The 24,230-nt window shown below is 44.1% G+C and overlaps 1 protein-coding gene and 1 long non-coding RNA gene across 2 annotated transcripts in view; one reads left to right on the top strand and one right to left on the bottom strand.

The window, feature by feature from the left end:
• Positions 1–24,230, bottom strand: part of PDZRN3 (PDZ domain containing ring finger 3) — a 238,229-nt gene that overhangs the window by 71,148 nt on the left and 142,851 nt on the right. The window lies entirely within an intron of this gene.
• LOC309847434 lies at positions 329–21,506 on the top strand. The gene is made up of 3 exons (XR_014302443.1): positions 329–399; positions 15,437–15,665; positions 21,340–21,506. It is a non-coding gene; the product is annotated as an uncharacterized lncRNA (long non-coding RNA).

Genomic DNA, 24,230 nt, shown 5'->3' with positions numbered 1-24,230 from the left:
AAGCGCACCCTTTTATCGGGCCTTTGATAAGTTGTGTCAATTCCTTTAAAGATAGCTATGACCACCCACCCACCTACCCCCACCCAGCAAAATGTAAAATTCAGCCAAAGAGATAATATAATGAAAGACCTGATTTCTCTGTCATGGATTTCTTCGGTTGATTTTGAGAGGATGGTCTCCCCATCATTGACTTGGGCAAATTAAAAAGGGAAATCAAGGAACACGTATATTAACATTGAAATTATACACATCCTGATATACTACAACAAAATGTTTATTTCAGAAAAGTCTTCTGCAGCAGTGGGGAGGTCACACGAATTGTATGTGTGAAATGGTGTTGATGAGGAGACACTATGTGTTCGGTGAAGAAAGGCCCCAGTGCATGACTGTGTGACTCAGGTGAGAACCCAGTGGGGGTATGATGTGGGCCTGGGCTTCCACCAACCTCTCCACAAGGCCCCGTCCTGTGGCTCTCATCTATTGGCTGCAGTTTACTTCGGGTGGGTTTGCTTTCCTTATGGACACGATCAGAGGAACGGGAGGGAGCTGGGTGGTCCCAGTGGGCGGGCTCTACTAAGGTGCCTGCAGTGATGGTCCTTACTGACCACTCCCAGGTCTGATGTCAACACCTGTCTTTCAGAGACTGATGGCCTCTTAGTGGTGCTTTCTCCCCTGTTGCTCTTACAGGGTCGGGTAACTCCCTAGGCCTGAATGCTGTGTCTCAGCACAGATATTCATGAATCCTTTTTTCCATTTAATTGTCCTGCAACATTCTGTATATTTGAAGTTTTAATGGCAGAGTAGAATTTACAGAACTCCTACCATACACCAACACGGTGTTAGATGCCTTGGCTGCATGATCTCAATTCTCAGAAAGAGCTTTAAGACTTACGCACTCTCTCTCTCCTTTTTTAAAAGATTATTTATTTATTTGACAGACAGAGATCACAAGTGGGCAGAGAGGCAGGCAGAGAGAGAGAGGGAGGAGGAAGCAGACTCCCTGCCAAGCAGAGAGCCCGATGCGGGGCTCAATCCCAGGACCCTGGGATCATGACCCGAGCCAAAGGCAGAGGTGTTAGCCAACTGAGCCACCCAGGTGCCCCCGCACTCTCTTTTATTCCTAGTTCATAGAGGGGGAACCTGGAACTCGAGCAATTAAGCAAGCTGCCCAAGGTCACACAAATTGTATGTGGTAGTCAGGAATCACATCTGTGTGTCTGTCTCTGTGAGTCCAGGCATGGCCTTCCCATGAGAGCGCAGTGTGTTACCTGTTTCAAGTGAAGAAGGTAGATGATAATGTGCAGGGAAAATGGTAGGATCCATCTGTTATTAGAACTCTCAAACAGACATTGTGGGGATTTTTTTGTTCGTGTTTTAGGCAACCAAAAGTTTGCTGGTTTGGGAAACTAACAGCAAACGAAAATGAGCAAAATAATCCCACTGAAAAAAATACCAATCAGTGAGAGAATAATGATTGGGAAAATAATGATCTAACATAATGCTAACATTCTCTCCAGTGATCCTTAGTGCCCGTGTCGTGAGTTGTGTCCTCCACGGGAAGGAGCTTTCTTTTCCATTGTGATGGCTAAAGGTCATTACAGACCCAATCAACAAGCTAACTAGCTCCTTATCTGTCGGAGTCATTAAGACCAAAATAAATGGGACCAACTGTCTGAGACCTCAAATCCTGATTAATCTTAACAATGCACTGAAAACCATAGGTTTTCTATGAATTAAGAAATTTAAAAATTCTCTTCAGGGAGCATATTTTGTACCCCAATCATTTTCTTTATGATATCATGTTTTCTAAATGAAAAGTTTAATATTGAGTGTGATATAAACATACTCTTCCCGAGTTTTCTTAGCTGATCAAGAACAAAGAAAGAAATCAACAATGTTTATTTTCACTCAACAAATGAATTTAACACAGCTTATGTATGGATTACTCATGACTATAGGGATTCATGTTAAACATCCTAGCACTCATTATAACATGTATCAAAGTAGCCTCAGAATGAAGCCGCTGAGAGAGACCAGTACAGCATCTTGTCTAATCATGTTAGGAAATAACTGAAAATCCTGACCCAATAATTTATTTCAGTAAAAACAGCCAAGCTTGAATAGAGCTACCCATTGGTCAGGCCTCTGCTCTGTGCACCCTTGTATCTGTAGCATGTCACAGCCGTTCCTGGCCAATTCTACAGGTAACTCAGGAAGCTGTATGAACTCAGGATAGGTACTGTAAATGTGGAGAACCCAGAAATCTTTAGTGGAATCCTCTGGACACTCGCCCCACTTTGCTGTATAAACCCCAGCGAGATCGTGTCAGTGAAACTCATCTCATCAACGTACAAAGCACTGATGCCCACAAATGTATTTACGTCAAAAAAGGAGGTAGTCTGCTTCACGCATCGGTTTAGAGACACTGTCTCTGCTTTTGTATCCCCAAACACAAGCTAAAGTTCTTGTGGTCATCTGGAAAAGAAATGCGAAATTTCCCCCCATGGATTACTGGTTTGCTTTCTCAGAAAAACCTGGAGATAATATTAACTCATTTAGATGGTTCTGTGGACAGCGGATGTCAGAGCACAGACATGTGCACATGTGTGAGAAAGTACATGTCATGGCAATGGCCACGTCGTCTATGGCCTGAGCTTCCCTGAGGACGGGGGTTCAGCCATGGGGCGGCCAGAGAGAGGGCCATGATTCACTCTAGCAGGGCCAGAGCCTGGACAGACTCGTCTTTAATTGCCTGGTTGTTATCTCTGAGATACTCCTGGGTGACATTGTGGCTAGAGTAATGAAGAAAATAAATATACAGAATCCCATAGATTCCAGGATCCTGAAATGCTCTGTTTATTTGCTCAATATTCATTAACGAGGAAAAAAATCAAGGTTTCATCTTTCACGTTACGCATCGATGCTGTATATCATTTTTGCTTGAGTGTAAATGGTGATGTGTATTCATTTAATGATATGAAAACCAAGATGTCAAAGGCATTATGAATCTGCAGTGATGCTGTTCTACGTGCTCACAATTTTTTTTTTTTTTTTTTTTTTGACGGTGGAAGTCTGTAGTTCCAACACAGGGGTAATCAGCTCAAACAGTCTGAATGGTAATTTTGCTCTAGAGGTGTCAAATCATAATTTCGTCACAGAAGTGTCACATAGCTTGTGAACCCTTAAAAAGGAACTTGATTCCATTTAAGGTCTAGAAGTTTTCATCCTATTGTATAATGTCACAAAAAGTCTCAAGCATTTTAGGTTGGGTATAATGGCACGTCGAGAGAAAACTGAGGCTCCACTTGGCCTCCTGATCCCTCTGCCTGTGGTGCTGGAAGTCCTGTCCCATTCTCTCAATTAACAAAAGCAGTGGCCATCACCAGATACCACCAGATACCAGGTACAGGCTAAGCACTTGGCCTCCATTATCACGTTTAACTTTTTCAATTTGCTTTTGCCACAAGATTTACTGGTCACACTTTTGCTAATGAAAATGAGAGGCTTCAAGGGAGGGCCTGAGTATTACACATCCTGCATGCACTGGTCTGTCCTGGTTTGGATCACCAACAATGGAAAGGAAATGGCGGAGAGAAAGGAAAGGATCAAGTCCTAGCCTGGCGAGACAGAGATGGGCACACCTGCAAAGAAAAAAGGCAAGCTTCAGGAAGAACTCATTATCTTATTGGGGTAGCGGTGGCAGAATTCCTGTTTTCCTGGGGCTCACTGCATAGTGACCTCAAGCAGGGTCTACCTTACTCTGTCAGACTTGGGAAGGAAAGATCTAGCAACACTGAGAAGCAGACGGCTGAGACTACCATATGGAACAGTATTTGGGAGCTTACTGGTTACTCAGTGTCAAGAGGTTTTGTTCCAAGGACAACCCAACTAGTAGCTCGGGGAACCAATGTACCATTCATGCACAACTATTTACTGTACATATCGTATCTATATGGCATATAAAGACTTTTATCATAAGTGGATGTAAAGCCTAAAAAATAGAAAAGGGGGTCTCTCTCTCTTTCATGTTTTTTTGGTTTCTGCATCTTGAAACTGCTCTTCCTACCCATATCTCTTCCTTCTCCTCAGATCCAGCATCCCCTATGGCAAAATAAATAAATAAATAAATACATACATACATACACTTCCTCAGGCGGCGGGGTGGAGGGTATGGTCTGAAAATCCACTAGGACAGGTGGTTCTGGGCTATGGAATCTGAGGGGATTTGGAAAACAAAACCCTAATTAAGCAAACAAAGTATCCCTTTCTAATTTGCTAAGAAATACCTCTGAAAGGACCAGAGTTGAAGAACAAAACCATGCCACTGGACTTCCCCAGGATGACGCCAGCCGGATCTGAGGGTCAGAGAGCAGCTAGTGGGAAGTCACAATTATTGTTGGGTATTATTTGTGTTTAGTGCCAGAGAAACGATTTTCTTTTTGCAATATCTCCGTCCCAATAAAATTAAGAACTTAGTGTAGGATCCAAATTCCCCCCAAAGGAGTCAGCTTAAAAAATTTTACTAGCTCTCCTGCCACCGGGATTTATGGTTTCTTCTTTAATAGTTACAGTCTGATACACTATAAGTTTCTTCGGTCACTACACAGATTCATTTATCTTTCTTTTGAAATACACAGTGAACATTTTAAACAAATTCTAGCTGTCCAATTTGGCTGAATTTTACATCGAGGAATGAATTATAAAGTGGCTTTGGAATGGGTCTCCAAAACAAGACGACCTTAAAATAAAAACAGATACTGAAGACTGTATTTTCCTGATTGTCAGTCAAGCTAATTACGCTTCACTCTAAAGCTTTGTCTATCAGGCAAGAAAGCAAAAGGCAATTGGGGGCTCTCTCCTTGCACAGCCTGATGTCTGGGAATATAGCACCAGTTTTTTCACAGCAGGAGGCTGCTGTAATTGGCAGTTCCATTTTCCCCTACTAGAGGGTAATTCTCAAGCGAAGAAAACACAATGTTAACAAGATTTTACAAATCTGACATATGGTATTCTATCTAAAATGACCAACAAAAGTTCCTTCTCTCCCCAAGCAAACAGTTTTCACTGGATAGGACTATAAGAGAATGTGATAAAAGAGGGTAAAGGCACCTGGAGTTCTTTTAGGGCAACAGTGTATCTGCGATCATAAGAAAAAAAGCAACAAGAAATAATAGCAATGAAAGGTAAGCCACTCAGGGTAGTTGTGTCCCAGAGAGGTGTTGATACAATGACAACAAAAACCTCACCTAGAACACCAGGCTTCATTAATGATATGTGGTCATGCCTAGGACACTCCAGGCGAGGATTCAGACCCAGGAGAGGATCCTTAGTGAGTCCATTAAAGTGGGGGTAGGGCTGGTTCACAGTCTGAGTGCACAGAACCTAGAGACGGGTCTTAACTTATCTTCATCCCTTCCCTAAACACACAGAAACTTTAGAATGATTTTTTAGGGAAGGCCCAATTGCCTTAATGTGAATCCAAAACCTTGTGATCTTAACAGAATTCTTGTTTAAAACCATATACCCCGGGTGCCCAGGTGGCTCAGGCAGTTAAATGTCTGCCTTTGGCTCAGGTGATGATCCCAGGGTCCTGGGAGCTAGCCCTGAGCTGGGAACCCCCTGTGAAGCGGGGAGTCTGCTTCTCCCTCTGCCCCTCCCCCTGTTCATGGGTGCCAGTGCATGCACATGCTCTCTCTCCCTAAATAAATAAATTAAAAAAAAAATTTTTTTTAAATCCTATATACCCCCAATGAAGTCTCTGGATTCTTTTAATATTTTTTAAAGATTTTATTTATTTATTTGATAGACAGAGATTACAAGTAGTCAGAGAGGCAGGGAGAGAGAGAGGAGGAGGCAGGCTTCCAGCTGAGCAGAGAGCCTCATGCGGGGCTCGCTCCCAGGACCCTGGGATCATGTCCTGAGCTGAAGGCAGAGGCTTCAATCCACTGAGCCACCCAGGTGTCCCTCTGGATTCTTTCTTAACTAACAAAGGAATGCAAGAAAGAATACTCTAGTACATAAAAAGCAGAACAGAAATGTACAACAGCTTTCCAGGAAAAGAGCAAGGATTTTTCTCCCCCTGTCTCCTGAGCATCATTTCATTCCCTCTTGGTAAGGCATTGGGTAGATTCCAAAGATGGGCAAAATGGATCCCGAGGAATTCACCCTGGATTTGCTGCTAAGTTAGACACTGCTCATTGTCTGTAGCTTTCATCCAGACACTGTTGCCAGACCTCATCTGAGGTTACATCTGCCCCCAGCTGCAGAGATGATGCATGGACTGGAGATTCATTTTTAGGTTGGTGATCTCAAGGGGATTCCAGGAAGGGGTTTATGAGCATTCACAGCCACCAGGTACTAGCAAGAAAGGCATGGAGTCAAGGCGAGTCCTAATTTTCATGGGGAATTAAACTGCTTTTTGTTACCACCTGGTGACACATAATTGAAAATCAATGAGAACCTGCCCAGGTGAAGGAAAGAAGAACAGCAAGCCACTCTTTTGTTTCAGTGCACTCAATAGCACAGACGCGCTCCACGTTCTCCAGCAACAACATCTGCTTCTCTGGGGAAAGTATTTGTGCGTTCCTGTCCATTTCTTCTTTCCTTCTGGGATGTGCTACACTGGTGATTCCCAGTAGCACCTGAGCTATTTTCAAGTAGTATAAAGACAGGCTTTGAATTAACACTGAATCACGTAACAAAAGAGAGTTTTACTCTCTCCATTGTCTTGCTAGCCTGAGTCTCCGATATGAAAAAGTGGGAATCTCAGTTTGGTGCTGATACAGCCTTTGTACCTGGCTAGTATGTGCTAATCTAAAAGCAAGGCAGGAAGTCAGAGTGCCCAAAGGACACTAGAACCCAGCTAACATCTAATAATGGAATTTCACTGTAATTCATTTTTACAATTATTTCTTCTTCTGTGACAAACATCAGAGATTCTTCATTCCCAGAAATTAGAGAAAATTTTCACTTATAACAGTTACTCATGCTAGATGAAATCAGCAAGTCACAGAAAGACAAATATTCTATGATTCCACTTGTATGAAGTATCTAAAGTAGTCAAATTCATACACAAAAGAAGTAGTACTGGTTGCCAGGGGTGAGGGCAGAAGGGAACAGAGAGTTGTTTCCTGGGTACAGAGTTTCAGTTTTGCAAGATGAAAATTTCTGTAGATGGGTTGCACTACAATGTAAATATGTTTAGCACTACTGAACTGTTGCATGCTTAAAAAATGGTAAAAATGGCAAAATTTATGTGTATTTTACTGTAACCAAAAAAAAAAAAAAAAAAAAAAGGAAGAGAAAAGCAGAGAATGATGTGACTATGGAGAAATGTAACGTTGTGGGCCTGGAAGACAGAGAAGCCACGAACCCAGGAATGCAGACAGCCAGCAAATGCTGGAAAAGGCCAGGAAATGGATTTTTCTCTTGAGCCTCCAGAAAGGAAGACAGCCCTGCTAACACCTTGATTCTAACCCAGCAGGACCCAGTGCAGACTTCTGTGAGATAATAAATTTGTGTTGTTTTAAGCACCTCTTATCTCCCTACTCCCTGAAAAACACAACCACTCAAACGTACCTTCCTCTGAGTCACTTCAAGCATATTTGGGAGTGAATGATAGAGATGAGATCCCCGTCTATAGGAAAACTCTTGAGTGCCTCTGAGAACACCTGCTGGTTGGTGAACACAAATCCTATCTGTGGGGCTACAGAAGGCAAAGTTTTCCAGGATTATACCCAAGGAGCATTGTGACCATGGGGAGAGATCAAATTAGATGCCACATACTTTATGTTCAACTCGAACACAGGCAATGGTCTTCAATTATTCAAGGCACCTCCCTTCCAAACTTTCTCACCATGCTCAACGATGGAAATATGAACCAGGAGTTAAGCCGGGGGACAGGAGGCAGCCGTGCTAGATTTACCCCTGGCTTTGCCACAAGCAGCTGCATACACCTGGGCTCGTCCCCTGCTCTCAGAGCCTCAGCGTCTCAACTCGGAAATGGGTTCATCAGTATTTCCCTCGAAAGAGCTGCTGTGAGACTCAATCAAGATGCACAGCAACTTTAGGCAGATGCCTGGGTCCTATGATTAATACGATTATTACCAGGCATTCGGATTCTCCAAAACAGCTATCTTCTTTCAGGGAAAACAAAACAAAACAAAACACACCCACCAGATTCAGCACTTCAACATATATTAAGTCTGAGCAACTCCAGCCACCAGTTCTTTGGTATTTTGAGGGGCACGTTATTTGGAGTTATCTAGGATGCCACCATGTCGGGGCAGCCTTGTTCTTGGGGACAGCTCTACCTTCTGGTCAGCTTTGAGTGAAAGTGCCCAGTGCTGTGTGCTGGTTCACTGGGCCACGGCTGTGACAGTGAGGGCACCTAAGAGTTTGAGCCATTTAATGCTGGAGCCTGGCCTGAGTGCTGGGTCTTTCCACAGCTGTCACTTATCAGCAACACAATACCCTAGAGCTATGTATTCATCAAATGCTTATTGACTTAAGCTGTTGGTTTTTTTTTTTTTTTAAACTTTTTCCTTTTTGTAACATTAGAAAATATTGCTTCTGATTTAAATAGTTCTCTTTGCAGGGTGGACTTAAAAAAAAACCAAAGATCCATTTTCTGATTGTATTCGATGCATGAAGGTGAGCAGTTGGGACCTTAAGGCAGGGTTCCCCAACCTTGGCACTACTGACCTCTTGGGCCAGATGGTTCTAGGTTTGTAGAGACTGTCCTGTGCTTTGTACAGTGTTTAGCAACCCATGGCCTCCACCTGCCAGACGCCACCAGGACCCCCACCCCCAGCTGTGACAACCAGAAATGCTTCCATACACGGCCAAAATAGCCCCTGCTGGCAAAATTCAGCTGAGACCGACTGCATTGGAGGACGATATCAACTCTGAGATTACTAACAGTAGCTTTTTCCTTAAAAAAAATAATTAAAAAATATTTAACAGAGAAACAGCCACAGTTATGGCCACCAGTTGTGAATAACTAAAAAAAAAAGCATTTATTATTTTTATAGAGTCCCTCAATCCAATAGACAGAAATGAAATGTAATAATAAATAAAACTGCTTTGTAAACTACGAAGTGCGGTGTTCATGATTATTACAATGATACTAGCATGCTCTCGCACTGCAGAAAGCAGGGGCCACTTTGAAGAACTGACTTTTTATTAAGCCCGTGCTATGGGCTAGGTACTTTGCTCACACCATCTCATTTGAACTTAAAACTCTGATTTGTATGAACGAGGGAACAAAGGCTCAGGAAATAAGAGTAATATGATCAAGGTCATTCAGCCAGTAAAAGGTAGTGGCAGGATCTTGAATCTCCAAAGCCCCATTCTTCTCTCGCACTCACTGCCTACCAGATGCTGTGGATGCCAGGCTGGAATGGGAGGGAGACACTCATATGTTCTCTGACAAGCCCTTCTGGCAACAATGGCACATCTATCTAGAGAAGCCAGCCAGGGCTGGAAGAAATCTATAACCAGGAGCGGAAGCCATCTGAGCTGGTTAAGGCAGGCCTAAATTCAGAACCCAAGACCCTATGAGTCAGTTACCCAACCAACCAGTCAAAATCTGACATTTTTAGGGTCAACTCTTAGTACATGCTATTCTTTTCCTTTTTCTTTTGTATTCTTTTCTTTTTCTCGCTCTGAGTATTCAGAAAATTAAGCTTTGATGCAAGCGGGAGAAACACACTGCAAATTGACCTAAGTCACAAGAAGGAACTTAGATGCTGTTTTTCCATTTTTGAACTTAGTATTTGTAATGGGTTGAAACGTCTCCCCCACAACACGTTATATGTCAAATTCCTAAGCCCCAGTTCCTCAGAAAGTGAGCTTATTTGGAAACAGGGTCTTTGCCGAGGTCATCAAGTTATAAATGAGGTCATCAGGATGGGGCCCTGATCCGATATGGCTGGTGTCCTTATAAGGAAGAATTTAGACACAGATGGGAAGAAATATTGGGAGAAGACCAGATGAAGACAGAACATCAAAGACTGAGGACCCCTCAGAAGCTAGAAAGAGGCAAGAAGGAATTTCCCGCTAACCTTCAGAGGGAGCATGGCATTGCCAACACCTTGTTTTTAGACTTCCAGCCTGTAAAACATTGAGATGATAAATTTCTCTAAGTCACTGAGCTTGTGACTTCATGGGTGAGGAAAACAAATGTTACGGCTGCCCTAGGAAACTAACACAGTTCCTATTTCATAACCTAATCCATAAGCAGACTTGGGAAAAGGCATATGGCATGTTTTCAGGGGGTTCTAGAATACTGTATCTGCATGAGTGGAAAGCAGGCTGAGCTGTCTCAGGTGGCTTGTCCACTGAGTTGTGCCCGCCATATGCACTTTTTGGCTTACTGCCATGTAATGACAGGGCCCTCACCCATGCCGGCTGGCAGCTGGGCCCCCGTCGGCCTGTCTTCCGTCCACCTCCTCAAGGCACGTCTTTTCTAGGTCCCAGGCAAAATGGCCTCCCGGCTTTAGGGCAAAGGTTTAGAATGTTTATTCACATGAATTCTAACGGATTTGTAGAAATAACATCTTCAAGTTTCTACTATATAGTTCCATTAACATTTGTATGATGTAAATACGTTCAGAGAAAAAAGGAGGGATATTTACTACACACAGAAACGCCAGTGGCATTACTATTCACGTCCATCTGAAATGTGGGCAAAGACAGGGATAAATGAGTGGGCCATGGGAAACTAAAGCAGCAACAAAAACTTTTCTCAATCTCTCTTGAACTGAAGTATAGCACCGATCTGCTGTCTTGAAGATGACCAGGACGGAGGAAAACCTGTTTGTGGAAAGTTAAAAAGTTCACATCTGGCATTAGTAAATCAAGGCAGAAAACACCACCGCTCATCTCCTCGGTGAGCCAGGCCTGGGCCGTTATCTAATTACGGCACTTCTGGCTTTGTTCGGGCTGTCCGCGCCGCATTTGTTTATAGGTGTTCTCTTTGGCAAATCGGCCTGTGGAGGCTCCCCCTCGTCATTTGTCAGGGGCTAAAGAGCCCCAGGCCAAGAGCAGACATTTACTTACAGAATCTTCAGATTCTTTTAAATAGGCCTTTGGGATTTTGCCACTGACTGTTCCGTGGCAAGAGGCTCTGGACATCTTGCACTGGGTGTTTCTTTTAATTGACTAAGCTCGATGTTGCTGCTCAGAACGACCATAACCCACACATGCCCTCAGTCTGAAGCTTCTAATGACCTTTCTCTGGCCCTCCACACATATGGCTGAGACAATGCAAACATCATTTGGAAGATGAGTAAATTCAATAACACAATTACAGCTACACCAAAGCACCATTTATCAAACTTGGACCACAGCACTTTGTCTCTCTTAGAACCTCTGTTTTTCCACGGCCAGGCATTTGGGGAAAGTCACTAATCAATTTAGGAATGATTAAATTGGAATTTGTAACACTTCCCATTATTAAACCTTCAATCTTCATTACGGCAACTTAATGATTACATCATGGCTGAGAAAAACAAATTATGGGTAGCTGGCATCATTCAGAGAGCTACAGTGGCGAGGAAATCGTCAAAACCACCGGAAGGCTAATACGTGTGGGAGTATGAACGATTGTTGGATGTGTACAAAGGAACACCAAATTGTCATTCCCATTAGGTTAAAATATGCATTAAAACTTGACACAGTGTGTTGGCCTTTACTGTATTCTTGTTCTTTTCCTATAGGTTCAGTTGATTAACCTGAGGTGAATGGATGGGAGCCAGGAAGCCCTCTAAAAATCGATGCAAACCTGGATGTGTGCACATGAGCTTTATTACAAGAGAAAGTTCCGAAGATTATATCTGATTTCTAATGGGGTGTACAAATAGAGGTGGTCTCTATTTAGTAAGGGAAGCCATGTTCTACAGCTTTCCTCTCTTACATCCTTCATAGGCCCATTTGTCCTCTTTCTACCAAACTCTGGTCAAAAACTCTTTTATAGGAAATGTTTATTTTCTCAACTCTTTTTAATGAGCCTTTTCAATGGCTACTACTTCATGCTGATTCTTTGCCGTTTCTACCACTCACCATATCCTCCATGTGCTGGTAGCAGAGAAAACTCAGTAGGGTTACCCATGTGACTTTAGGTACTGACATTCTTTTTTTTTTTTAAAGATTTTATTTATTTATTTGACAGAGATCACAAGTAGGCAGAGAGGCAGGCAGAGAGAGAGAGGGAAGCAGGCTCCCTGTGGAGCAGAGAGCCCGATGCGGGACTCGATCCCAGGACCCTGAGATCATGACCTGAGCTGAAGGCAGCGGCTTAACCCACTGAGCCACCCAGGCGCCCCAGGTACTGACATTCTGATGGATTCTCATTGGGCAGCCAAGAAAGAGGGTGAAATTCAAGGGAGTGGGGGGATCACTAATGGCATGGAGAAAAAGAAAACAGGAATTGGTGTTATACAGGCCCATTTAAACACTATAGAAAGGCAGAGGGTAGATACTGACAACTATGATCATGACGATAAAATAATACTGAGACTTTATCAGGACTCAGATAAGGTGTGTTGATTCAAATTCAATCTTTACTTGAAGCCACTGAAGTATTATTTCCTTATTTTACAGATGAAGAAATGGAGGCTCAGAGAAGTGAGGCGGCTTGCCTGGTTGTGGTAGACAGTCTCCAAGATGGCTCCCAATTGGCCCAGTCTAGTATTCACAGTCTTGTCCTCTCCTACAATATATCGAGGCTGGTCTGGGTGACTAATGGAACACAGCAGAAGTGACTGAATGCCACTTCTAAGATTAGCTATGAAAAGATAAGAAGGCTTCCTTCATCTTGGGCATTTGCTCATTCGCTCTTGCTCTCAAGGAAGCCAGATATAGTGTCATGGGCAGACCTTCACCATGGTAGAGTCCCTGAGGCCAATAGCCATGGGAGTAAACTTGGAGGTGGGACCCCAGCCCTGACCTGCCTCACAGGACTGCTGCCCCAGTTCACAACCTGAGTATACCCACGGGAGAAACCCTGAATCAGAGCTACTCAGCCCTTAGCCACTTCGGATTCCTGACATTCAGAAACCATATGGCAGAATTAACATTTGTTGTTTTAAACTACTAGGTTTGGAGGTAATTGTTAAGTAACAATAACTAACATACTAATCACATACCTAGTAAGCAGGAGAGCCTTGATTCAAACCCAAACCTGCCTGGCTCTAGAGTTTATGTCCTTAACCCTCCCTCAATGTCTCTCAATAGTTCCTTTATGAACCTAGCACCTCTTTTATGGGAAAATATAAATTTATTTCTGCTCCCACAGCCACCTTAGTAGGCACTTGTCGAAGTAGCTGTAGTCTTCCCCAGCCTGCCAATCACCAAAGGAAAAGGTCAAAGGTAACACAGTTCATCATCCAGACAGATGGGAGAAATCCCAGTGCTTAGCAGGTGGGCCCTCTCCCTGGCTCTATCAGCTTTGGAAGTTAATTTTATACACATAGGGTTTCTAAAGCAGACTGCTGTCAATGACATTCAGTGAGGAAAATATACCCACATCTCATAATTACCTTATTTATTTAAAAAGGTAGAGCAGATTAAACTCAACAAATACCATCTTCTTCCGCCACAGGGTTTACACATTAGAGTAAATCTGATGAACACTAAGGCCACTGTCTTGTGCTCCATCTTCATTTAAAAATGGATGTGGTAAGAAAAACACCTACATTAAAAACACTGCAGATCCATAATTTCCTTGCAATCCAAGCTTCATTTATGGTGAGAGTGCAGAGCGAGTGCTACTATTACGGTGACAGTGTACACTTTGAAGCTCAGAGAATAGAGAGGCATTAAACAAAAGAGGACCAGTGGGATACCCATCCATTTCAGGCCCTGGGAAAGGTCCCTCTTGCCAAGTGAAGGGGGGAAAAATGAGCCGTAAGGCATTAAGAAAGGAGCAAGCTGTGAAATGAACCAAGGGGTAGATGGTGCAGTTCATGACCCTGTAGCCTCATAACACAGTCCTTCAGCCACGGGGTCGCTAATGAAGGGCGATGCCTGGAAATTAATGGAGTGGTATGGGGTGTTCGGGTGAAAATGGGAGCATGGTGATTTTTCTAGCTCTTTCTGCTCAAAGAGTTGGGGCAGAATGGTTATTAAAGCTTCTAGCACTTTGATAAGTTAATATTTCACCATTATATGATTAGAATGAGCGAGCCCAGGCATCAAGCACCCAAGCATCTTCTTTTTGAAAAACAGAAGGGATCACTAGTCCTAGGAAGAAGAAAGAGAATAAAGACATGCTCATCTGATTCCAAGCTCTGATGAGGCAAGAGCCTTCATTTTCTTTTGTTTTAATTCAAAAGGCCCCTTTAGCCAAGTGGACCCTGCAAAAATCCTCTAGTGAGAGCTCCCATCCTAATCACGTCCTTCCAAAAGCCTCACAAATAGATATTTATGGCAAATACAAAACACTGAGCGTGCTGACTTATGAAAGGCGATTTGTTCCGTCTGTGAATTGAGACCTGAAACCTTTCTACTTTCATGTGAGCTGTCATTTTTCTCCCACAAATGAAATGAATAATTCCTCCTCATGGCAGTCAATTTCAAATTCACAGGGTTCCCCCACCCCTGAACCCATTATATTTTGTTGCATAAAACCCATCTCATAAAATAAACCTCTCAAAGTTGTAAATTAAAAAATAAACATTCTTGAGAAAATGTCAAATGCAGGCCTGAGAGAAAGGCCAAAAAATCCATTTAAGGGAATATTGCAGTGAATCCGTCCCCAGAAAATTGGGGGAAAACACTCAGACTGGTGATTGAATATAAATTCACTGCCTTCAGCCAGTTTGTAATGAAATGAACCTTTAGCTAGGGGTTGCTATATACTTTGAGAACGGACTATAAGATGAGCCATGCCTGCGGTGGAGGGAAATCAAAAAATATGTACCAGAATATTAAAATAAAAGCGAGGGTGAACGAATGGCAGAGGGCAAACACAGTATTTGGCACCATCTCTGGGTGTGCAAATAAGAAGTCAAGAAAATACTCCCCCCCCCCCCCCACACGGTAGTTGCATTGACCCTACCAAGTAGACTCATACTAAGTGCTCAGGTTGGTGGGTTTTCAGTGGTACATCCTTAATTCTGGAGAAGTCTTCCTAGGGTCTCTGGTCAGCATTCCCCCTTCACGGCTTGGTACATGCTTCACCTTACTCAGAAACAGAGCACAAATACCATTGTGGCACAAATATCAGCCTCCAAGATGGCGCCCTCATGCTGCCTTCTGGTATTCATACACTGTGTTCTCCCCTTCCACACTGTGCCAGGGTTGGTTTGTGTGACCAGCCTGGTAGGGCAGAAGTGAAGGTATGTCATTTCCAACATCAAGTTATAAAAGACCCTGCCCTTTCTGTCTTTTGCTCAGTCTCTTCCTTTCTCTTGCTGATCATTTGCCCTGGCAGGGGAAGCCTGTGGACATGGCCTGAGCAGCCCTTCAGAAAAGCCCACGTGCTGAGCAACTCGAGGCCTCACACCAACGGCCAGTGGAGACCCGAAGTAGCCTTGGCAATGGCCAGTCGTGGTGGGTGAACCGCTGTCAACACAGACCCTCAGTCGAGCCTTCAGAGCGCCACCGTCCAAGTGGACAGCTGATTCCAAGCTCACCAGAGACAACGAACCCGGACAACTCAGGTAAGTTTTCCCCAGATTCCTGACCTTCAGAAATGCTGAGACAGCAAATTGTAGTTTTTGTAGAAGCAGTACATTGGGGGATTATTTGTCACACAGCCACTGACAGGTACCGCAACCACTGCTGACTCCACATATCTGAGTTCTTGTAACGTACCAGACAGCGCGTGCTATGTTTCTCATAAACTATCTCACTTAATCCATCACACACACTACTGAGCGGGTCCTAGGATTCCCAGCGCTCCTTCGCAGGATTGTAGGAGGAAGAGATGACATATAAAGCACTTAGAAGGCACACAGTCAGGACTTTCAAAATGTTAGCTCTCAAGACTATCCATGCTCCCAGTAGAGGAGAAAATCAAGGTTTTGCAAGAGCAAGTACTCTGCTCCAGATCACACAGCAGGGAAGCAGCAAAGAGTTAGACTCCAGGTGTCTCTGGTTCCAAGGCTTGTGTTCTAAAATCAGGAAGCTTCAAAAAAAAGGAAGCTTCTTTGACAGAATTCAGTGAACAAAATGAAACACACATGATAAGCAAAAGTAAATAATTCCTGGATTATCTATGGTTTTGGGATTAAAATCCTCTTTGCATGGGATACTAACAGAGCCAACACTATTTCCAAATGCGCAAAGAAAAAAAAAAAAAAGAGCCTGTAAGAAAATCAAGATTTTTATTTGGTGTAAGAATTTATTGAATACTGAGGATATCTGAGCCTGAAACTGGCTAAATGCTGCCATGAGTCAGTAAATGTGCGCCCATCTTTACGATGAAATCGAGTAAGAGAAAGTGTGTGTGCATTACTCAGGCTGAATCCTGCACCTGCAGGGACACGAGCGGGTTTCTGTTGGTAGCTTCCATCCTAGCTGTAGGATTAACAACAGTCAAAGAGAGGTCCAGCCCTCTGACGTGTGTTGCTTTTTGCCGGGAGTCTATCCCAGGTGGGGTTATCATCTCTGTAAGATACTCTATAAAATTAATGAGAAATAACAGAAACTACATGCTGATACTCTTTAAAAACACATCTTGGCCAAGTCTCATACAGTTGATTCATCAACATACAGCTTTCCTCTTTGGAGTAGAACCTTGGGTTCTACGTAATTCAGGGCTGAATGAACATCTGTTCACGCCTGAGATGGACGTATCACGAGCACTTATGGGGTGGGAAACTAAGAAATGTGGCTTGAATCCTATTCTACCTTGAAGAATTCTCTCCTCTTTTGAGGTTAGGAAGCCTGAAAAAAGGCACTGGCTTTTTGTGAACTCATTTCTTTATGACACTGTCATTATTTATCAAAGTAACCCAGCAACTTCAAAGAAAACTGCCACTGAGAGCATCCATTCTCTTTCAGCCCATGAGGAGGAGAGTTCAATTCCGTCTGTTTTATCAGTGTTTTCAAATTGTGAAGGCAGCAATTAGTAGAACCAAACCCCGAGGGCCTCTACTTCGAGGAGATGCTTTTTGCCCATATACACTTGCCCACAGTTGACTGCCCAATTTCCTTTTCCACTGTCATTTGGCTGGCCATGTCCCTGTAACTCCCCGAGAACACCTACCAGAGTCAGCCACCAGCCAGTGGGAGCCCCGGGCAGGCCCCTGTTGGAACTGTTCCAATCCAACATCCACAGGGGAGCTCCGCCCGAGAAGCGGATGCCCCACAGCGTGGCCGCCGGGAAGGGCTTTAGAGCGGTCTTTGCAATAAGAGCATCTCTGAAAGGCCCCAGACTTTTCCTGTTCCCCCTCCTCAGACCGTCTGATCAGATGGATGAAGCAGGCCCAGCCACACTGCCCCCGCCCCCAGCCCCATGCCCACGCTCCAGACTCATTCTATCTCCACAAATGTTGTGGACTCTCTTGTATCTGTTTCAAAACAACCAACCAACAAACCCCCAGCCACAGTCATATAGGGCTCCATGTCGTGTGATTTGGCAAAGTGAGACAGACGGATGGAGGAGGAGGGGTGGACGGCGGGAGGAAGAGAAGGAAATCAGGTTATGCGCAAGGGACCCGGCAGTGCACTGGAATACAGTTTCCTATACAGATGCTGGCACCAGGTGTTCCAATAAACCCTTGTGTTTGTAATGTGATTTTACTGGGGGCAATCCAATTACAGAGAAGTTCAAACCACCATCCTTAGGGTAAGACCTGCAGCCAGGGTCTAACTATTAATAACTCTATTAATACTCCTGCTCACGAGACAAACGGTGTCTGCCCTTGGCTGCTGTGACTGCCTGTCGGAAAGCATCCTGATCCTGATACCACTGGGGCATGAAGGCCAGCCAGCCTGAGATCAGCCACCGCTGAAGTCACTGTTGTCAAAACTGTGGCCCGTAGGACATAAAATCCAGCAGAGTTCATGGCTCTCAGAATGCAGCACACAGGGGAGCCCTTGGTGATGCGGTGTGTCCCGCTGCTGAGAACCCCACGGGACCCTCTACAGTCTGCCCCCGCTGAAATGGTGTCAGCTAAAGATGCAGGTGAGCAGGTCATCGAACCTCTTGTCCTCTGCACACCTGGGTCCCTCTGCTGGGAAAGGCTTCCTGAGGCTGGTCTGTTTAGCTCTCTGGTAAACCACGATGAAGGCAGGCTCTGCTTTGTTCTTTCCTGGACACGGTCTCTAGTCAGCTCTTCAAGTCTGACTTAGAAAGAGCTCCTGGGACCTCCTCCTTAACCTGCTCCTCACACAGTCCACACCTGCTTTTGCAAGAACCCTTGGCTCCCTGACAAGAGGCACAGGTATTTCTACTGCTTACCCCACCACACCAAGGAGGGAGGACCTTCCCTTCCTCGATCTGCACCCTCAGCGGCAACCAGATGATGTTTCAGGCTCAGAAAGTGCTGTTGGACCCACACCTCTTCTCCCAATTCAGTATGTTTATAGCGGCTCCTGCTGCTGTCTATGTACGGCTTTCCAAACTACACGTCCTCCAACAGCTTCTGCCCCAGGACAGTAACAGGACAAGCAGCCTCCACACTTTGCTTTCATAAAGTTATTGACTATTTATATACATGAGTTCATGTACCTCTAACAATGTTGTACATTAGTATTTGCATTATTCTTAATTTACAGCCAGGAATTAGCATTTGGGTAAATGACTTGTCCAAGGCCATGAAAGTCTAATAAATGACAGAGGTGGGATCTGGCCCATTCTGTCCTGACCCTGGAATCTGTGCTCTTCACCTATATGTGCATACCCAACTTATCCTTCCAGGCTTCCAAGCCCTTTGCCACGAGGACTGTGTATGGTGATGAGATGTGTCAGAGGGTAAATGGGTTACAGTACCCATCTAGGAGTGTAGCACTTTGGAGAATAATCTCTCCTCTTAACCTTAAAATAGTGAAAAATGGAGATAATACAATTTATTATACTTAATAAAAAGGTCTGATGATAGGCATCTATCTCCTAGAAGACCATGAGCTAGACATATGGAAACCCACTGAGTTCATTGGAAGCAAACCACTCCTTCTTACTTCTACCCCTGAAAAAAAAAAAAAAAACAAAATATTCAAATTTATGAACAGGTTGTTCACGGAATTTATAGTACAATTTTACAAATATAAGGGACATCAGAGATCCTTTACTCCACCTCCCTCACTTTATAGAGGAAGGACAGAAAGGTCCAAGAAGAGTGAAAAAGATGAGCAAAACCACAGAGCTGTGAGTAGAGGCATCTAGATTGAACACAGGTGTCCTTTCTCCCAGCCCGACATCCTTCCCATTATCCAAGCATGGCAAATTGTTTCAACGCGAAGGATGCCTCTGACTGATGGGCAGTGGCTGCCTGGAGTGACACTGTGAAGTCTCTAGAGCCACGGGGGTGGATGTGGTGGGGGAACGGGGTGGGGGAGGGGGGCTCCAAGGATAAGGCGGCAGTGAGTGATTAATCACATCTGATGCAGGGATGGGCCAAAAGATGAAAGAGTCAGCTGCTCCCTTCTGAAGTTCTCTATTCACAGAATTGTGTCTGTTTAATTGTAGTGAACTCATAATTTATCTCAAGAGCAATTACATTAATACCATCACAGGAGTCTAGTTCATTAGATGGTTACAAATCTATTTCAAAGGGAAAACACCATTTTGATTTGCAACATGGGATCTCAGAGCCCTGGACTCCTCTTCAGAGGAAAGCCCAAGGAAAGTCAAATGGAGATGAGCTCACTGGAGAGCAACCCAATGGAGAGTCACAAATGCTCATCGTCTTCAACAGTGGCCTTGAGACAGACACACCCTCTTCTATTTGGCCGCCATTCTACTAGGTTGTGTCAGAATGGCTACTAAAGCAGACATTTTTACCTGGTTCCTAAAAGTGACACTGACAGTCTTTGACTCTATTTTCTGAAACATCGTATACCCTAACATACCCATGCAATGTACTAAGAGAAAGCTCTGGTCTATTTTGGGATTGCCCTGAGCAAGTTTAACTGAGTACCTGAAGACAATTCAGGGAATGAGGTGTCCACAGGGCTGGTCTGGGATGCCCCTCAACTATGAAAGGGCCTGGAGTTGTCAGACACTCCTAGACAGTAATACAGCTTTTGATGGATCTTGGACTTACATAGTTTCTGAGGATAGAACACTTCCAGTCTTTCTGCTGGGTAGATCCAGAAACCATCATACTTGCCCTGAGGCACTTCTAAGTATCCAACCTCTCTCCGACTTTCCTCACTACGGCCAGCATGATTGATCCCTGGACACCAGAGGGCTTAGGGAACTGCGAGGACTAGGGAACTGCTGATGCTTTCCTATTTTGTTATAAGTAAAGTCAACTGTTCTTGTGCACTAGAGAACAACCATGCATACCTTGCCTTTGCTTTATAATCCAGAGTAGAAGATGAAATTTTCCCTCTACTTCAGAGAAGGTGATTAGAGCAGAAATGATTATTATGGTTGTTATAGATATACCAGACACCTGAGCAGCTGACCCAAGCACACAGAAGGGAGAAAGTCACCAAGAAATATCTAAGAGAAGAGCTTTATTCTGAAGCAGTCCATATGAAGCCACAGAGACATGCCTTTTTTGAACTCACTCTCCCTGCCTGCAAAGTCAACAGAACGAGGATGCGAGAAACAGCAGTTAACATAAAGCATTTCGGCTGGGCACATTTTAGCGCCCAGGGTAGCTCTGTCAACGATGTCTTCACAGCGCTGTCAGTTGTCCCAGGGAAGAAATGTGTCCTGGGCTCACCAACACTGACGAGCTTCCAGAAGAGGAGAAATTTATTTTTTTAGCTCACCAGTTATTATGATGACGGCTATGATAAGGCTCTTTCTGGCTTCCTGTCACTATCTCTTGTCTGGGTACCATGGCTGCACTGTGCTTAGGCAAATATATGCCTATTCTTTAAAGGGCAAATGTGGAGGGGATGTAAGTTTACTGCATATGCTTTAAAGGAGGTCGCTTAGCTGGTTGATTGTGTTGTTCACAACACAGAACCTTACAGAAAAACGATGTGGAAGGATTTAGCAAGAAGCTAGGAATATAACTGTCTACTAAGCATTTGGTCCTGCTTTCTTAGAACCACAGCCTAATCAAGAATTTAGTGGGGGAAAAGAGTCCACTGATGGTATCAGTAAACTCTGCTTCAGAATTAGCAGTGAAACACTCTCTGCTTTTGCTTTTTCCCTGATTTGTCTTCAGAGGATGGACAGAAAGTCAATTTTCTTTGTCCCTTTTCTAGGAATGACAAGTACAACCCCATTAAAAGAGGAGTTGGGTTTTGCTGACAATGCCTGGAAGGGTGTCCCAGATGGAGGGGACAGTAGACACAGAGGCACAGGACCATGGCACTCCTGGATGGATCTGCACACAGGATGGCTGGTGTGGCAAGTTTGGTTGGAGGCAACTAGAGAGGTGAGTGGGCTGGGAGAGGCTGGGAAGGGTCTTGGGGATGAGGCTAAGTAATGGGAACCATATAGTGACCAGAAGAACTTGCCTCCATAAGGAAAAATGTACCACAGCACAGTTTTAGAAGAATTTTGACTCCTGGAGATAGTGTAACAAAAAGATTGCAGGAAGGAGAAAATGGACTAAGGTAGAGACTAAGGAAAGAGGTGTAACAATCCTGGCAAAGGTGATGGGAAATCTGGGGTGGAAATGCAGATGGACAGGAGAGATAATAACCGGAAGTTAGAACTGGCAGGCACGGACAGGTGAGTGAAGAGGGAGAGTCCAGAACATTCCCAAAGTTTCTAGTTTGAGTGACTGTGGGGGGATAAGGATGACGTCAAGTAAGACTTGGAAGGTAAGAGGGAAGGCAGGAGTGTGGTTTATAAACCTTAGGCTTGAGGTACACTGACATTTGAGCAGAGATGTCCTAAAGAAAGGGTACAGATCTGGGTTCTGGAGAACAATGGTTGACTTGGGAGTCGCCTAAACCAGGACTGCCCAGAGTGTGCAGGAGAGAGTTGAGGTCAGAGGAGCTTGGGGGATGGTTGGTCAAATGCCCCAAGACCAGGGTAAGAACTGTCAGCGCTTGGTGGGTATGATGGTGGAAAAGTCCTACAGCGTCAACTGCTGTAAGAGCTTCAGGACAGAGCTGGGGAAAGAAGCCAGGCTGTGACACAGAAAGTCAAAAAAGAAAGCAGGGACAGACTGGTCTTTCAAGATGACTTTCAGATGTTCTTTTCAAGATGACAGTCAGAGAGAGAGAGAGAGAGAGAGAGAAAGAGAGATGAGGCAGTGCCATCATGGGGAGGAAAAAGTGGCCTGGGAAAGGAGTGAAACCCGGAGCCTTGCTATGCCCGGTGGGGTCTCCAGGCCAGGTGCATTAGCATCACACATGGACTTGTTAAAAATGCAGAATCTCAGGCCTCTCTCTCCAGAGTAAACGAATCAGAATCTGCGCTTTAGTGAGTACCTCCGCGATGGGTTTGCATATTCCAGTCTGAGAAGCTGGTTGTAAAGGAGGCTTGGACTTCTGTGGCATAGAATGCGGGGCACCTAGGAAGAGGGAGAGCAAACATTCTCCTGCAAAAAGTGCAATTAGATTACAACAGGAGGAGTGATTTTAACCTTAAAATGAAGCCAGAAAGGGCATAGAGGGAATTTAACCTTAAAATGAAGCCAGAAAGGGCATACATCCTAATCTTTCTTCCTTTCCTCCAGTTTCCAACAAATATATCTGAGTGATGCAAATAAGCATCACTTTCTCTGGTCTCAGTTCTCTGACTCGTAAAATGAGGATAACGAAGAATTATTGAATTCTGCAATTAATTTAATTTTTAACCTCATCAACATGATGGGATAGGAAATACATTCCTCAAATCCTCTTTCTATCTTTGTAGAATGAGGCCATTACAGATTTTGAACCAATGACAGAAGGACACTTCAGGAGTTCGGATCGAGTTCCCACCTCAGACTGTTCACAGTAGAAGGAGTTTTCCTACCACTGTTTGGTTACTACAAGTCTGGAAGCTTCGAAGTCAAGTACAGTTTGCCTTACAAAGAATTAAGCCCTAGCTTCAGGATAGGTGGTGGTATCTCATTCTTCCAACAACTTCCTTAATGAGATCTCTGTCAAGTCCAAACTTACTGGTAGCAGGAAATGCTCATTTTAAATGGTAAGACCATGAGGGGCACCTGGGTGGCTCAGTGGGTTAAACGGTAAGACTATGAAAAATGGTTAGTTTGGTGTTTTTAGTTTTTTTGTTTTGTTTTGTTTTTTAATGCAGGCACTGCAAGAAATGTGGCTTGCATGCAAAGAATGACAATTAAATAAGTCAACTTTGGGAAAATTGGCAGGTAATCTGATGTGTGTTGATCTATCCATCTCCACCCCTAATGTTTAAAAAGAAATTTGGAAAAACTTACAGGTGACACAAAGCTGATAAAAACCTATAATTAGAACCACAAGGCATCCCATGTAGCATCTTTATCAATTAACAACATGTCTGGCAATGATGGCACATGACTCCTTGTTTCTAATTTCTTTAAGTGAATTTTAAAGCTATTACCAGGGCCCTTGCCAACACACAGCAAGGGATGTGGCTAAGCAGCTTTCGTGCAAAAAAACCCTTCATCTTCATCAGAGGAAGTAAGTGGATCAAGCTGACAGGGAGCTGGGAAACAGCACAGGGCAAGGATGGACGGGCATGGCCAGGGAACTGGAAAAACCATCAACCCGCTACCAGACACTGGGGTCGGGGAGATGCTGGTGGCTGCAAATGGCTCACTTTTAGGTCAACAGCTTGAATCCGGCTCCAATGGGCAATAACTCCAAATTCTATGGCCTGTGTAAGAGCCCATGGATGGGAGGGGTGGGATTCCAATCCAGGCACAAGTACGCAGCTGGGAATTTCCATGGCTTTAGAGCTGGCAGGGCTGGAGAGGAATCTGGGAGAAAAATGCTCATTCAGCCGACCAATGTGATTTTTCAAACCCTGAAAACAACCCCATTAAACCAACAGACAAAAAAAGCCACACACTGGCTTAGTGGTTACAGTTTCTGTTTGGGACAGTGAAAACGTTTCGGGTGCCGTCAGTGGGGACGGTTGTACAACCTTGTCAATGTCATTAGTGCCACTAAATGGTACGTTTTAAAATAGATGAAATGGTAAATGTGAAGCTATT

Source organism: Mustela nivalis (genome assembly GCF_964662115.1).
Source record: "Mustela nivalis genome assembly, chromosome: 1".
Classification (NCBI taxonomy): Eukaryota; Metazoa; Chordata; class Mammalia; order Carnivora; family Mustelidae; genus Mustela; species Mustela nivalis.
The sequence above is the reverse complement of the archived record's forward strand: the minus strand, read 5'-3'. Positions and strand labels throughout refer to the sequence as shown.